Source organism: Oenanthe melanoleuca, chromosome 1, assembly GCF_029582105.1.
Source record: "Oenanthe melanoleuca isolate GR-GAL-2019-014 chromosome 1, OMel1.0, whole genome shotgun sequence".
NCBI lineage: Eukaryota > Metazoa > Chordata > Aves > Passeriformes > Muscicapidae > Oenanthe > Oenanthe melanoleuca.
Genome location: NC_079333.1, coordinates 27738141 through 27754780, shown reverse-complemented (window position 1 = coordinate 27754780; position 16640 = coordinate 27738141). Strand labels below are relative to the sequence as shown.

The 16640-nt window shown below is 42.5% G+C and overlaps 1 protein-coding gene across 7 annotated transcripts in view; it reads left to right on the top strand.

Annotated features, from left to right (window-relative positions):
• The first annotated feature begins 364 nt into the window (after window positions 1-364).
• EPHB6 (EPH receptor B6) overlaps window positions 365-16640 on the top strand; it is a 67447-nt gene continuing 51171 nt past the window's right edge. For 3 of the 7 annotated variants that reach the window (XM_056504268.1, XM_056504297.1, XM_056504314.1), the window contains exon 1: window positions 365-534. The gene's annotated coding sequence lies outside the window, so the exon portion shown is untranslated. Of the gene's footprint in view, window positions 535-585; window positions 1014-16640 lie in introns of those variants that run through there. The other 4 variants (XM_056504277.1, XM_056504305.1, XM_056504288.1 and 1 more) reach the window with 4 other exon arrangements.

Below are 16640 nucleotides of genomic sequence, written 5' to 3'. Positions count from 1 at the left end.
CTGAGTAGAGAGGAAGAACTGGAGACGGAGTACAAGTACGCACAATGCACAAACTTTGAGCTGGGTTGTGCAGACCAACAGGAGATGGCACACGGTAACATGGATTTTCAACAGAGAGACTGACCAAGGATCAGTGCTGTGCAGCCACACTGTCCTTCTTGACCTGAACCTGGCAGGGATAGGGGCTTGGGCAGTGGCTGGGGCAGGCACAGCTGCGGCCACGCTCGGCATCCCCGGAGAGCAGGCGATGAGGGAAGACCCTTTTGGAAAATCCCTCTCTGGAAGAGGCTGGGTGGGGGAAGCGGGAGGGGTTCGGCAGCACAGCCCGGGATCGCGGAGGGAAGCCGGTGCCGCCCAGCGACCCGCCCAGCGGAGCGGCTCCGAGGGGAGGCTGCGGGGAGCCGCGGGGCGTGCGGCACGCAGGATGGCGATGGCCGCGGAAGGGACAGGAGCGGCTGCGGCGCCTCCGAGTGCGGGATCTCGCAGCGCCCCCACCCCCATTTGCCGTCGCTGGGCTTCTCCGAAGGAAAGCAGGTCGGGGGGGCGGAGAGAGAATGGAGGAGGGGCACGGCGAGGAAGGGAGGGAGGGAGGGGAGAGAGAAAGCGAGAGAGAGAGGAGCCCGGAGAAAGGGACAAGGCAGATCTTGGGAAGCGAGAGGAAGAGAGACTCCTGCAGGAGGGGCAACCTGGGCGGGGAGACGGCGTTGGCAGTGAAGGGCCCAGAGGGGAGCGCAAGGATCGGGACTGCTCACAAGCGTTCGACTTGTTGAAAGACGTCGAGCGAGGCCAGAGGCTGTGCCCGGGGCCGGGGGACAAAGCGGCGCTGGGCGCGGAGCGAGAGGGAGCTGGCGCTGGCCCGCCGGGATGGTGCAACTCGCGCGGTGAAAATGGTCTTTGTCCAACTTTTCTGATGCCGGGAGGCCGGGCGGCACGGCTCTAGCGGGAAGGGCTCCTGCGAACACTGCTCGAGTAATGCTGGGAAGTGGAGGGGTGTTGCTGGAGTCCTGCGCAAGGTACCGTGGCGGGCGGGCAGGACGGGCATTGTGAGTCCGGCCGGAGCGCTCGCAGCGAGCGGGACGCGGCCGCGGTACCCGCGGGTCTCTGCGTCCGGGGGAGGGGGCACACAGCAAGCGAGGGCTACTTCGAAAGGGGTTAAAACTCCTCCGGTGATGTTTTTTTCCTCCTTTCCCGGTGTGTGCTGCTCAAAGGCTGCGTTACCGGGACGCTCCCCCGAGCGCACCTCTGCTGTCAGGTGGCGGCTGTGGGCACGGAGGGGACAGATGTGGGATTCGGGTCACGGCCCCTCCGCTCACGGAGATTGCCATCACACCCAGAGCCCTTCCACACGGCCATGGTGTGTTTGGTCTACTGCCACGAGCGGTGTTTCTCCTCTCTCTAGCCCCCTGAAGAGCCACAGGGAAATGCTGCCTTTGAAGTCTCTGAAGTAGGGCTTGATGGATGCTGGAGTGCGTTCCCGATCCTCGTGGAACGACACAAGGGAGGTTGTGTGGCCTTGTCTGTGGGTAGGGTTGCTCAGCGCTCTTGTGGGGGACAGATGGCTGTATGAGTGCTTGTGGCAGAGAAAAGCCATGTTAGGCTATTTTTCAAGGAGATGATGCAAGTTACTACTACTCAAGCTAAATAAATCTGTGAATGTGGGAGGGGCTGTTGTGATGGGTAATTTTAATTTTGCCTTTTGTGGGATCCACTGAGATGATTTAATTTACTCTGAAGTTTCTCTTGCCATTACCACACTCATTTGGCTGGGGAGGAGAGTGAGTATCACCTGCCTTTCCTACAAGTTCCAGAAATCAGAGAGTAAAGATGGGAAGCACATCTCCCAAGGGGTATCCTTCACTAGCACTGATACCAAGTCGTGCAGATTCATGAAGCAGAGTGTGAGGGCAAATGGAAACAGCAAAGTCAAGGAGAGTTAGCTGCCACCAGACACATCTGGTTACAGAGACAAATCTGTAGCCTCAGCTACAATGAAGGAGGAGGCTTCCTTTTTCATTGTTATATAGGTTCTAATCCGAAACATGGAACTGGATGTGGGTGCACCTCTTGTTTAGTCACGGCTGATCCACCTGCCCTAAGCCATTAATTTATTGGCTATTTTTAGGTATTTCTTCATTCCCTCTTTGAAATAATTCCAATGCTAATGTTCCTTTGGGAGAAGGAAAAGAAAAGATACTCCACAATGTAATAATCCTTCTCTTTTGATGCCACCCCATCTCATTGCAGAAAAAAAAATACTATTTTTCTTTAGAAGTTCTTTCCCTAAATTAAACACCTTGCACTACTTCAGTTTACTTTGCTAATGTATTGGGAAGCTTCAGATAACTGCACATAATTGCATCCTTCCTTTACTGCCTTTTGCATTTATGCTCACTTAGCCAAATTACGCATGTGCAGTTTTTAATTCCTTGACTTTTGTGCCCCTCTAGCCACTAATCTTTTTTTTTTTGTCCTCTGAGTTCTTGCCTGTTCTACATTCTTGCACTTACACTGAGCTGCTCAGATTTGTTTGCATGGCTGTGCGTTTTGATACTTGGAAATAGCATCACTTTGGGGCACTGGATATTGTATGAAGTAGGATTGTATCTCTTTCTAATTTACTCACTGAAACCCCACAGAAAGTCATGTTTTCTTGCATTGTGCTGAAGTTCTCAGCTCTTCCAAGCTGTTATCTGTGGCAAGAGCAGCTTAGGTTGTGGAGACCTTTTGGAGGGGGTTGGGGAGGAGATGTCTGTTCTCTTTTCTTTTGCCCAAGGCTGCTACTGTCTTTGCCTTCTGTATTTTACTTGGAGGCTGACCAATGGCACAGTGTCAATCCTTTTTGGGGGGAAGGCAGCTGGTGGCTCCAAGGAGACAGCTGCTTATTCTCCAGCTTGCTCCCATAGGCTGCCAGCAGATGTGTCTGACAAGGGAGCTGATCCCTCAGTCCATTGAGAATTATCTTCTTTATGCCTGTACAGATTCACTGTGTACATCCCTCTTTGTGCCCAGGTGCAGATGCTTCCTCTTCTCCCCTCTGATATCACTTGTGCCATATGCAGAGAATCATGTAAGAGATGAGTGTATTTTCTCCCCCCACTATTGTGCCTCCAATTAAGACAGTTTTGTTTTTTGGCCAACTTTCCTTCCCTGGATTGTCAGAAGATTTATGCATGCTTTTCCTCTGTTTCAGGAATGCTCCTCACTCCAGGTCTGCGCTCCCTAAAACCTTAGTTACCTTGTATTTCTTTACCCATTTGCAGTCCTTGTGCAGAGATTAACCTTAAGTCTCTATAGATTAGCACAGAGTACTTTTGGAGCACAGTTAAGGTTGCACAATATATTTTTGTTTTTCATTTCTGTGGCCATATTGCATATGTTTACTGCACACATAAACAATAGAAGGTGGAAGAAGTACAAATTGGTGTGTGTGGTCAAGCTAGAGCTTTATAATGTAATTTAGCCACCAAACAAGAGGGCATCTTTCTCTTCTAAAAAGGGTGCTGTCATGAAAAAGTATTTACTAAGAATATTCCAGATTGACTGGTTTTGGTCATAATAATATGATGATTTTTTTTTTCCCAAAATCTCGAAGTCTTATTTCTGTGAAAAGTTGATTAAAGGTTTAGGGGAAAACTGATGAACCCCTATAATATTGTCATTATTTAGTCTTGTTTGTTGTTGTTTTTTTCTCCTTAAACCTGATTTAATATTATATTACTGCTATATCTTGCTGTTGATTTTGATTTTGTTAGCAAGTTTTGTATCACCTTACAGAAATACAGGTAAGGTAGTTCTTCCAGCTACAGACTCCATACATTCAGCAGTTTTCCAACTCATTATGACCTTATACTTTAACTTCTACCTGATAAATCTTGGGCTGGATATCACTCTTCTCTCCATATTTGCTCTTTGCCAAGCATGAAGCGTCAGGGGTGTACACAACTGTAACACAGGAGTATTTTGTAAATAATTCTGTCGATGTTGTACTACAGCAAACTAGTTCTCTTTCTCCCGTGCTGCCAACCATGCTATGTAAACAGACCCCCAAAAGGATGAAAGCTCCTTAATTGCTCATGTCAGCCATAGCAGTCAAACATGTGAGCAGCAAGTCTGAGTGAGAAAAAGCCATTTCATTTTGTCACTCTTCTCACACTTGATTTATACAAGGAGTTTTAAACTTAACAGAGAAGAACTACGCCAGTACTTCCTTCTCAGAGGCATGTGTTGTGCTTTCAAGAAATACTCCTCTGCCGCCAGAAATAGGATTTTATCGGAAGTGTACTGTTAATATATGTTGTGTTTTGAAAAAGGCAATTAAAATGTGTGTACTTTCTGGAGCTCTTGGCACATTATTTTGTACTGAAGGTGCTGTCTTGCCTCTTAAAAAGTCACCATGGAGCAACTGATGCTTCTGTCACCGAGGTCCTACTTGAAGATTGTTCTTGAAACCGCTTCTGAGGAAAGCTCTTCTAGTCACCAGTTTCAATTTTCCATGCCTCCAGAGGCCCCTGTGCATTCTGCTACCCAGGCCTGCTTGTCAAGAAGATTTTTGTTCAAACGTTTCACGTGCACACCCCCACTCCTGTATGCACGTGCGTGTGCGCATGCTCGTGTGTGCACTCAGCTATGGGCAGAGAGTGGAAGAAAGGGCTGTCCTGGCAGCAGAGAAGATGCTGGGTACTGTAAGAACACAGCCTATCCAGCCTGAAAACTAGTCTTACAAAGGAAAGCTGAATCCTTAAGGTCTTGATTCACCTTAGGATGGAAATTCTCGCCAGCCCAGACCTGCACATTGAAACATACATGACTTCATTTTCAGACAGGCTTTTTTTTTTTCCCCTGTCTCCTTAAGCTTGCCAAGTAAATGATTCCTCTGCTGAATCTGCAGTTTCCAAGTACAGTTTTTTGCTCTGTGCCATGTCTCTGGAAAATATCCAACATGTCTAAATCATGTAATTAAACCCTAGAAGCTAAGGACTGAGAACTACTGACTCTTTGTAAGATATTTCTGTTTTAGCATACTGATGTTTCTCCAAGTTACTCTAAAGCTTTCAAAGCTCCCTAAATGACCTGATCTCTCTCCCACTTACTACAAAACACTCACATGATATGAATCTGTTTGGCCCAGCTGACCACTTCAGAGGCAGTGTGTAGGATACAGACGCCTGTGTGGAAGCCTTTAGCATCAGGCTTACCACAGGTTCTCTCAGAAGCATAGTTCCTTGGCAGAACTCTCTTATCTTCCTGACTATTCTCTGAGAAGAGAATGGGATGTCACAAGAGGGACAATATTACAGAAATTTCTGGGCAGGTTTTGAATAATTTCAAATTGGAAATTCAAACTGGACTGTTAATGAAACTGTTTGAATTTCCAAAAGTTAGGTTTCGCTCACAGCTAGGATCAATTTAATTCCAGTATGTGGAATCTGGAATGCTTTCTGCACCAGGAAGATGTTTGAAATTACTCCTTTTTGGGTTTGAGCCAGGAAGAAGCTGCTGGAAGCACAGCTGGATTGGGACACATGCCTGCAGTTGTCTCCCAGATGGTCCCTTCCCTTGCTAATGTCAGTAGGCTTTCAGCTTGTGCCAGCAGCAATGGGGATGCAAATATGTACTGACATTTTCACTTTTCAGTGAGTTTGCTAATCCCATTTGGTGCATATGTTGTCCATAAAGGGACTATCATATCAGCAGTTGCCGTTGCCATCACTATGGTATCAGGAATGGAATAGTTCTGTTTAGCAATGTTTGTTTCATTGCTAGTGCAGAGATGATCTTAGTGGTCTTCTACTCTTCCAGTATCTAACCGTGTTAGAAATGCATGAAGATGCACTACCACGTGATGTGAGAACAAATTCTGGTGACTTGAGTATAAATCAGCAGTCTGTTAAAATCTAGGGGATAGATTGAGGCTTGAGAGAGGGAATTTTCTTAGTTTGCACGTGTCTTGTTCTGCTGGGACATGTATGTGGAGTCAGATGCTGAAGAGTAATTAGTCTTCATTTTGAGCCTTACTGGAGCTACCTTTTCGCTTGGGGCCCCAGGCTGAGCACCAGAAAGACATTTGAAAGAAATAATGTAATGGGAATGATGCATGCCTTATGCTCCTTGTTTCAGTCAGAAGTCATCCTAACTCAGACTGCAGGAAGGGTGTTGACAGTTGCATGTTTCTCATGGATAATTTTACAAGTCTAGTATTAGAAGTGGCTCTGGATGGTCTGAGAGAGCTGCAGGTTCTTGGAATAACTGAGGACATCTTTGGGTAGAAGATGGAGTGCCATGAAGGGAGGGCCGGAGAAGGCCAGGAAGAGGAGTGAAGCACCTCTCTTGAGACAAGCCAAGAGAGATTGTTCAGACTGGAGAAGAAGACTCCATTTTAAAGACTCTGGAGTGACATCATTGTGGCCTTCTGGTACCTAAAGGGGATATAAGAGATCTGGAGAGGGACTTTTGGCAAGGGCATGTAAGCAATACAACTTCTGGGAAAGACTTCAGACTTGAAGAGTTGTTGTAGAGGAAAGAATTCTTTACGCAGTGAGTGCTGAGGCACTGGAACTGCCTGGAGAAGCTGTGGGTGCCCCATCCCTGGAAGTGTTCAAAGCCAGGTTGGATAGGGCTTGAAGCAACTTGGTCTAGTGGGAGGTGTCCCTGACATGGCAGGGGGATCAGAATTGAATGGTCTTTAAGGGTCCCTTCAACCCAAACCATTCTGTGAAATCAAATTAGTGACTAGATCCCTGTTATCTGAAAAGAAAAGCTTAAAAAATTGTCTCCTAAATAGATTCTTTTGATTGTATCTAGTGGGTTACCCCCCTAAAAAGTGTGTGTGATGACAGAGTGTAAAGAAAACAAATCAGTCTTTGGAAACAGAGTAAAAATAAAAATGTTAAATTCTTTTAAAGAATTAAGCTAAAAAGGTTCTCACTCTATTCAATAAATCAACAGCTCCTGGATAGTCCTAATTGAAAGGATCAGAATAGGCTCCGTTGAATAGTTGTAAATTTCTGCTTCTCTTGGCTGATAGTCTGTACCAGGCCACTGTGTCTAATAGTGTTGAAAAGAGTTGTGTGTATGGAAATCAGAGTGGGAAGGGGGGACTTGCCCCAAACCCTCAGAAAGTTATTTTAAAATTAGTTTTTAGATGATTTTTTTTTTTTAGTTAGCTTTCCCTTTGTCCAGATCATAACAGTTCAGCCTGACATTTGCTGCTTTTTTCTTTTGTGCCTCTGAACCTGTGGTGTTGAAATTGAACAGTCCCCGACTTTATGGCACTAGTGCAGATGTACAGAGACTATTTGTGTGCCTGTGTGAACTGCTCTGCCACAGCACTGATGAACTGGAAGCTCAGTGAAGAGCAACAGAAGTGATTAGATGACTACAGGGAATTTTTAAAATGCTATTAAAAAGCACTAGCTTACTGATGAGTGAAAAGGGTTTGCTCTGGAGTAGCTAGAGTATCTAAAAAACTATTGACAGGATCCTAGGCAATGTGCTGGCCAAAGTAAAAGGGCTGGCTCAAATTTCCCAAAGTAGATGGGTTTGGGTTTAGTAATAAGGTGTGATTTCTTCCAGCCAAGGTCCACACAGATTGTAGAAAGTCATGGAAGGCCTATTGCTAATGACATTTAAAAACATGACTAGGGAAGCTTAAAGAAATACACTGTCAAAAATCCTGCAATTCACCAGGGACTGTTGGCCAGATGTTGTCTAAATAAACGTGCCCATCCCCCTCATTCAGTTTCCATTATTTTAGTCTTACCAACAACTGGGAGAGGACTTACCTTCCTGACAGAAAATGTATCTTGGATCTGCTCTGTTAGGACCAAGACTGGTTGATATCCAAGAAAAGGAAGTGGTGTATTGTACTCACTCCATTTTAAATGTAATCCTTGGGCGTGGAGGTTGGATGTGGATGTAATAAGAGCAGTGAGCCCCAGCATCCACAGTGAAATATAAATAAGCCTTTGAGACACTGAGGAGGCAGGATGAACTCTGAGATTTATGTGTTGTTGCTTTCATCTCTGGCACGAAAAATAATACAAACATACATTAGAAAGAGATGCTGTGAGCCTGAAATATCTTTCTACTGTAACCTGCTTGGCCTTCCCTTTTCCTCTTAAGACTATTTCTGTTCTGCTGAAGTATTAGTGGCACATAATGTTCCCATTTCCTGAGGGTGGAAACATCGAACTGGAAATGCAGGATGGAGGAGGAGGGAAGGACCTGAGAACAAAATTGGCTGCTCTTCAGGCTCTGCCAGTGGCAAGTTCAAATTTTGGTGGAGCTCTCTAACCCACTTTTGCTACACATGGGCTCCTTGTGATCCTTCACTGAACTCAGGTAATTGTTCCAAGCAGTCATTGCCATTCAGATAATCTCTTCTTTGCAGCCTTCATCTGACTTCTTTTCTTCAAGCTACCATTTCTGCTTCATTTCCCTCTCAATTGTCTCGTAGATGAGAGCCAGTTTTGGGCAACCTGATTCCCAGAATCAAAGTGAAAACCTGGTTGAAGTCTTGAATAAGCATGAATCATTAGTGTTGTTCTCTAAATAAATACCTAGATGTTGCCAAAAGTTGAAAGAAAGTGAGTGTTAAAGATCAAGTGAGATGTTTCTGAAGTCCAGTGAGACTTCTGTAGTGCCTGTTTTTGTTGCTCAGTTCAGTAATTTTAACAGTGAGACCAAGGCACTAAGAAGAAAGACAACCGAGTCTGAATGAATGTTACTGATTTCACAATTGGACCTAAAGACAGCAAAACTGAAGAAACCATCTATTTTCTCAGAGTCTTTCCAGAGTAAGTTCTAGGTCTCATAGTTATTTTGTCTGTGTTCTGGAGAGCTTGCTGTCAAGGTAGTTCCCTAATTGCCTGTCACTGCACAGTGAAGTGACACCTCCTGCAAAAATGGTTGTAGTCAGACTGTTGTAAGTGTTGGTGTGCACTTCTCAGAGTATGACCAGGGTTGTTTTGTGATGTTTTATTCCTAACATGAACGTGAGACTCAGACTAATGGCAGAACAGACAGAATTCCCATCTAGGCAAACAGTGGTCATAAAAGAATGAAGGCTGTGTGGTAGAGCTCTTCTCTGAGCCATTTTCTCCCTCCCTCATAGCTTCCTAGTTTTGTGCATATATTTCCACATCAAACGCTCTAATTTACGCGCTGGAGCTAAAGCTTGTATATTGTACAGCCTGTTGGTGCAGTCAGCAAAACGTAAGGGAATCAGCTTGACTGAATATAATTTTTTATTCTCACTACCATTTGAGGAATATATTATGTTACAGCCCTCTGTTGGGGCAAACTTATGAACTCAAAAAATGGTATGTGCAATTCTGTGGGGTTATAACTAGATAGAAGGTACCTGGTAATCATCTGCTTGGAGTGAAGGTAGGAGAGTAGGTTTGGACAGCAAGGTCAAGGCACTGAAAAAGTCAGTGAAGTGATCGTGCTTGAGTGCTTTTCTGCCTTGTTGTTTTACAAAGAGGCATTCTTGCTTCTCTTAACAGGAATAAAAACAGTGATGATAAATAATGCTAGTAATTAAATAGTTTTAAAAGTAGCCTCTATCTGCAAATGCATGAAGCCAACAGTTTGTGAACCAAGCTCTATGACAGCCCAAGGCTGTGAAACTGATTAAAATGGAAAAAAGTAGTTTTAATTAACCCTTAGATTATGAAGCACATTCTCTGAAAACCCAAGCTGCCTCACTGAAGCCAGAAAGGAGGTTAATGAAAAGAGCTGCACTTAAATAAAGGTGCTTTAATATTATTATTCCTTTCTGTAATCTGTTTTGAAATGACAGTTTCTCTCATGGAATGAAAGGCAATTTCAAAATGATGGGAATTCCCATAGAAGAGGAGCATTATCTTTTAACTGGCTGTCAGTGCTGCCACTATATCCCAATAGACAACATAACCTTGGATACTGTGAATACGAATAACATGCATTTTCTGCTTATGCTAAATATTTCTCACTGTAAAACCCTCATGAAGTCAAAAGCAAAATTAGAGATGAAGACAGTAAGCATATTTTTGCAAAAAATGAAGTTCTTTTCTGCAGCTGAAGAAAATATTAATCCTTACTAAAGGATTTTGCAAACTGGTCCACAATGAACAGTTTAAGAAAAGTATTTTCAGCTTGTTCTTTTTTTCTCCTCCATTGTATCTTTTGAGTGTTTGTGTGTTGGATCTTGGTTCATATATTTCTAGACATGCCATGTAAGGCTACATTCTTAAGTTACAATGGAAAAGAGCATTAGTATAAAACATCTCTTTTCTTCGATTTGTATGTATCTTAGTTTTGCAAGCCACTCTCACTTTTGCTCCTGCTCAACCCTTCAGGCCCTTGATTTTTTTTGAGTGTCCTGAGAGTGTCTTTAAGGCTATTTTGCAGCTTTGTGTTTGGGTTGTCTGTGCAGATTTACAGTTGCATTTGCAGATTTGGTCAGCAAATGTCAAGGTTATTTTTCTGATTTGTGACATTGCTTGTCTGGCCATTGCAAACTGTGCTTGGCTTCTTTACCACTCAATGCATTAGCAGTCAGAAATTGGTCCATAATAACTTTAATTTCATTTGAAGAAAACAGCATGATCAGCAGTGCTGAGTAGATGAGAACATGATTTTAGGGACATTCTCTACGTCACTGTCATGGTTTAACCCCAGCTGGCAGCTAAGCAGCACACAGCTGCTTGCTTAGCCCCCACCCTCCCACTTCTCCTTGGGGTGGGAAGGAGAATCAGAAAAAGGTAAAAGATGTGGGTTGAGATAACAACAGTAAGAACAGTTTAATCATGGGAATAAAATAATAGCAATAATAATGGTGATTATGATGATGATGATGATGATGAAGATGGAAAGAGAGAGAGAGGCATAAACCCCAAGAAACACAAGTGATGCATGGTACAGTCACTCACCACCCACTGGTGGGTGCCCAGCATGTCTCTGACCAGTGATCAACAGATCCTGGCCACTTCCCTCTGTTTATATACTGAGCATGATGTTCCATAGTGTGGAATACCTCTTCAGCCTGATTGGGTCAGCAATCCATGGCCATGCTCCCTCCCAGTTTCTTGTCCATCTCCTCACTGGCAGAGCATGGGAAATTGGAAAGTTCTTGATTTAGAGTAAGCTCTACTTAGCAACAGCTAAAACATCTGTGTTATTAAGAGTATTCTCAATCCAAAACACAGCACTGTGCCAGCTCCTAAGGGGAAATTTAACTCTATCCCAGCCAAAACTAGGACAGTAACACATCCTTTGTTTAAAAACTGTTTCTGAAAATGTGTTATTTCCCTTCCCCTTTTAAATGCCAAAATAGGATTCATATTTTTTCTTGTTTTCAGATGTCTTCTGACATAAAATTTCAGTGAATTTTGGGTAGTTTGTTTAAACTTAAGTTGCATCAGCGAAGGAAAAGGAAGTGTCAATTTTCAAAGAATTTTTAGTAGCACAGATTATTTTCACCTAGAAGTTAATAATGTGGTGATCTTCCGGGATACTTGGGTCTAGTGTTCTAAACTTAAAATTCTATGCTTAGAATTTTGGAAACAACATTTTACATAGTGCTTAACAAAGGTTTGTTGCCGTGCCCCAGAATTTGTGAATTGCTTATTTTTTTCCTCGCTGAAGCCTTATGCCTTCCTTTTGTACAGATGAAAGTATAATAGTCAAAGATAAATTATAACTGAAGTTAATAACGTCATGTTTATTTCCACATAGATACAAGTGCAGGATTCTGTGCACAGTTGTGTTGAGAGAAGTATCCTGAGAAATTAGAGTAAAATCAATAGCAGGGCAGTGAAACCATACCCAGTGGGTACAGCTGTCATTTTCTCTTTCAATCAAAGAAGATAAATGTGATGGACAGCTGTTAATTCATTTCTCCCTGTTTGCACAGTCTCCTTTACTTGCTGTATGAAAATTCAAAGGGAGTAATTTCTGTATCACTTAAATTCCTGTTATATTTTAGAAGAGTTTCTGTTAGGCAAGTAATGGATAACATAAATATTAATTTTTTCACATCTTTCATTCTATAATGCTGTTAATATTCTAGAGCTGGGATTTTGCTTCCAGGTGTTAATGTTAGAAACTTGACTATAATTGCCAGAAAACGACACAAATCACTATAAAATTGTTAGTGAAGTCAAATCTTGTGAGGTGGGATGAGATTTTTTTCAGGAACTTAATTGTGTTCAATATATATGTAATTCAAGTACATCATAGATGGAAGAAAGAATCTGTATCTTTAATTAGAATATTTTTAAAAATTTCTCTAGTTTCAAGAGATCAGTGTCCATCTTTGTTAGGCATAGCAAAACATGATGTGGAGGCATTGAGAAAGTGTCCAGAAACACAGGGCAGCTGTGAATGAGTTTTGCTTAGGAAGAAGGACTAGATTTACAAGCTAAGCTGTAAAGCTACTCTAGCCAAGCATGTGTCACAGAGAGGAGATGTAAGGGAAAGCACTGTAGTTATCTAAAGAGATGCTACCTTGTCCTCCTGTGTGGGTTGGGAGATCTCACGGAGACTCGGAATCTCCCCAGATACCTTGGGGCTGCACCCAGGGAGTCATGGGAGGGAGCTGTTCAGCTGTCCATAGCTCCCTTTTTTAATTAGGGCAGATCTTAGTTACCTGATGAACGTGATTCAGCTCAGACCTCTGACTACGGAGGTTATTTGAGTGATTATGCTTTTACGCTGGGCACTCTATTCAGGCCTCAAGGGTTTAATAAAAATTCATGAAAATAAGTGTCTCTTTCTTCCCTTTAAGAGCTATGGAAGTTCTTAATTTGGATCCCACTATGAAATGTAGAATCAGAGCATGGAAGATCAGCTTCAAGACTCTGGTGTTTCCATGGTAAACAAGGAAATAAATGCCTTTCTTTGGAGAGCATGCACAATCAGCTTTTGGAGTGTCATTGTAAACTTAAGGGATCCCAAGAGACACAGGCACAACTCTATCTAGATAATCTCTAAGAAGCAAATGATCAAGCCAGCTACAAGAAATACTTCATGACATATGCACTTGAGGAAGTATTCCTTGAAACTTAGTTATGCATTTCATCTAGAGTGTTTCTCTCAAAATTAAATGATTCAATTGAACAGACTGTAAAAAATCCACAGGGCTTTTTTCAATAAATTTCACTCTCCTCTCAGATATTTTCAAAGTAATGTGGAGTAATTAAAAATAATCTCGATTAGTAACAGGATAAAAGGATATACAGCAACTATCAAAATGATCTGTTTATTTAATCAATCTTTTTTCTGTGGTGCTTTGTGTGCCCCAGTAATAGAATTTTTGAAGAAAACACATTAACTTCTTTATATTAAAACCCCAAGCGATAAATTATGTGTTGCTCCCCCCCCCCATTCATTTCCTGTTTGGGGCGTAGAAAGATTTCTATGAATAGCAGTTATTGTAATTATTGTCTAAGAAAGAAGGTAGGCAGTATTATGTCATGCTCAGAGTGCTGGACAGGCACTGACAGCTTTTCACAACAGCATTGTGAGGTTTATCCCAGTGAGATGTGTGACCATTACTGCAAGGGCATCCCAGTGGCAAAGGAGCAATTATAGTAGGACAGAACTGGGGGGAGCCTCTTGCGTGATGTGTAACACTGTCATGATTCCCTATTTATCATGAATGAGAGGTATTAATTCCACTTTTTGTACTCTGCCTAAATGTGATGAATCAGTGTGCAGCACAAATTAATTGGAATAGTAGTTTATTGACTCTCCCAGATGTTGTGCTCATTTATCTTTTTAATGGTTCTTGCTGAGAGATAATATTAAGCTGATATGAGTCACAGTGCAGGAGGGGGGAAAACTGTGTTTGCAAAGGTACAGCATTTTCTCTACCCTGGAGAATTTTTGAGGTGCATTTATTTTGCATCTAGATGCTTTGTGTGAAGAAGTATGACATATGGGGAAAATTTGTGGAATCAAGTGTAGCAGAGGGAAGTTAGACTCATATAATGATTTCTGCTGTGAAATAGGCCTAGAGGAGTCAGTTAACAATGAACGAGGAAGAAGCATTGTTCCAGTGGGAGGAAACAAGATGATTTGGAAAAGTTCTTGGAACAGATAAGAAGAATTGAAAACATAAAAAATTTGGCACTGTTGCGATTTCAGCTTCTTTCAGTAGAACAATTTAAAATATGTAAAAATACTTTGTTGCACGAGGATAGATACCTTTCCCAGTCTGTTAAAAGTTCAAAACAGGGATTGGATGAATTTCTAAAGAGACACTAAAGGGAATGAATTGGGGGATATTCTCTAGTAATCTTTGTCTTATATTTATGGATACTGGAGGAAGAGTAAGGAAGTGGGTCACATAGAGGCCAGGCTTGCAAGCCATCTGCACACAGCACTTCTTCCTGGCACTGGGGACACCGAGAAAACTTGGCTTGGGTGGACATTCATCTGCTTCTGAGTTTTCCTGTGTTTTGAAATGTAGAACTCAAAGAAACTGCTTTATTCAGGCCCTCATCTTTTCTCCAGAAAGCTTATGCACTACCTGAACATTCCTAGCTTTTTTCTTAATCCTAAGTGCCTGCCTGAATTCCTCCTGTGGAAGCCAGACAGATGCATGGTTCAGATGAGTGTTTAATGCTATTTGATGTCAGGTTCTGCAGGTGGTATCTGTCAGAGGGAAATAGGGTCACTGTACATTGCTTTCTGATCTGTGACTACATATTGTCTGTGTGGTAAGCTAGAACATGCTTCAGTGAAGGCCTGTCTAAAGTTTAATGGTTGGAGTCAAAAGGTTGACAAAAGGAGGGATTTTGTTCAAAGCTTAGGTCCAGAAGAACCTGTGGCCAGCACAGAATTAACACAGTTTATCTAGCTGTCACTGTTTTTGATCAGTCTCAGAGCACCATGCAAACCCCAGAAGAACAAAAAAGTAGTCCATTCTAAGGAGACCCCTCTTAGGTTTGTTATGTGTATGATTACCTCCATGAAGACTCCAGACCTACACCACCGGGGTGCTCTAAAATAAGTGACTGCACAAACCTCGGAGCAAACCTGCTTCCTTTCTAGCAAAAACACAAGCACTGATGGAAGGGAATTCTCAATTAATGCTGACCTGTTCAGCAGCACTGGTGCCCTATGGCTCTTCAGGTGTCATCACTGACAGTGTTTGAACTTTGAGAGAATCCTTTATTTGCATAAAGAAGCTGCTGCAAAGGTTCTGGCTGCATGAAATGCTGGGTACAGCAGCACTCTTTGTTACAGAAATCTCCCAAGGACAGAATTGTACTACTGTCAGTTGTTTTAGCACATGTGGGAGCACTATCACTATCTCTCCTGTAGCACTGAGCATCATTGCCTGGAGATGGTACTGAAGTGTTCCCACTTCAAGATTGAGTTCAGAAAAAGTGAGAAATTACAGCACCGGCCCTGTCTGGTGAGAATAAACAGGACTTAAACAGTGACAGTCAAGCCAGGCATGCTGTTTCACATTCAAGGCTTTCCAGCTGAAATGGCTTGTGTTTTCAGTCTTGGGTAGAAGAAGCTTTGAGTGCTTGGCAAGAGTTGACTCTCTTCTGTTGAGATAGAAAACAGAAAAAAGGAGATTCTGACTACATGTAAGGAAGAAAAAAATTCCTAGTAAAAAGAATTTTTAAAATTACACAGTTCAATACACCTACAGAAGCCTGAAAGAGCTGAGGAATCTCCATCCTTGGTGATGTTCAAAACTCACCTTGACAAGCTTCCCAAAGAACTCTTCTCCCTCACTGGTAATCCCTCTAAGAAGCCTAGATTTTTGAAAATAGTGATGGTAATAGTAATGGGATTTTGAGCATAAATGTTGGTAATCTGGGTACCACAGTGATGGTGGCAGTGTAAACAGTCTTGATAGCTTTGATGAATAATATAAGGAGACAACTCAGAAACTTCTGTCTCCCATCTCTTGGAGCTTGGTATTACAGTAAAATTAAATGTGACTGGTCTTTTCTGACTGCTTGGGATCTTCACAGTTTTATAGGGTTGAATCATTAAAGGACATCGTGATCCTCAGGAACTATGACTTCTCAGGTGCTTTAAAATTTTCAGGACTTCCAAGGATATGGAGATCATTCCACTAGCTAAGGAAATACATGCCTAAAAATAGGTTAGCCTAAGAGGATTGACAGCTGGCACATGAATGGCAAGTTCATGTACTTGGAGGAGAAAGAGGATGAGAAGGGGTATTTAAGGAAGTTTATTGAAGGATCCTGTGCACAGAAGATGTATAGCTTTGCAGATGGATTTGGAGGAGAGTGTGGAATAGTGGATTCCAAAGCAAAGAGAAGTAATCTTGCTGAAAGTAGTTTTGGAAGAAGTAACTAGCTGAGAAGGCCATGGAAAGGTGCTTGTGTGGACAAGAGATGAGGGTGGTTTGAAAGTTGGGATGGTTTGAGGTTTCTGTTTACGTAGTTTGGTATAAGGTAGAAGTAGTAGGAGAACTGAAGAATGAAAGATGAGCGTCTTTGGGTGTAGTCAGATTCTGTACACATCAAGTGCTAGGGGGAAGGGCAGGGCAGTGGTTAGCAATTTAGGGGCTTGGTACTCTTTAATTCACAGAGGCTAGTGCTTCCCTCCTACTCTCCCTTAAATGCTTCCATAATGTTCTCTCTGTCCTTCATTGTGGAGTAAGC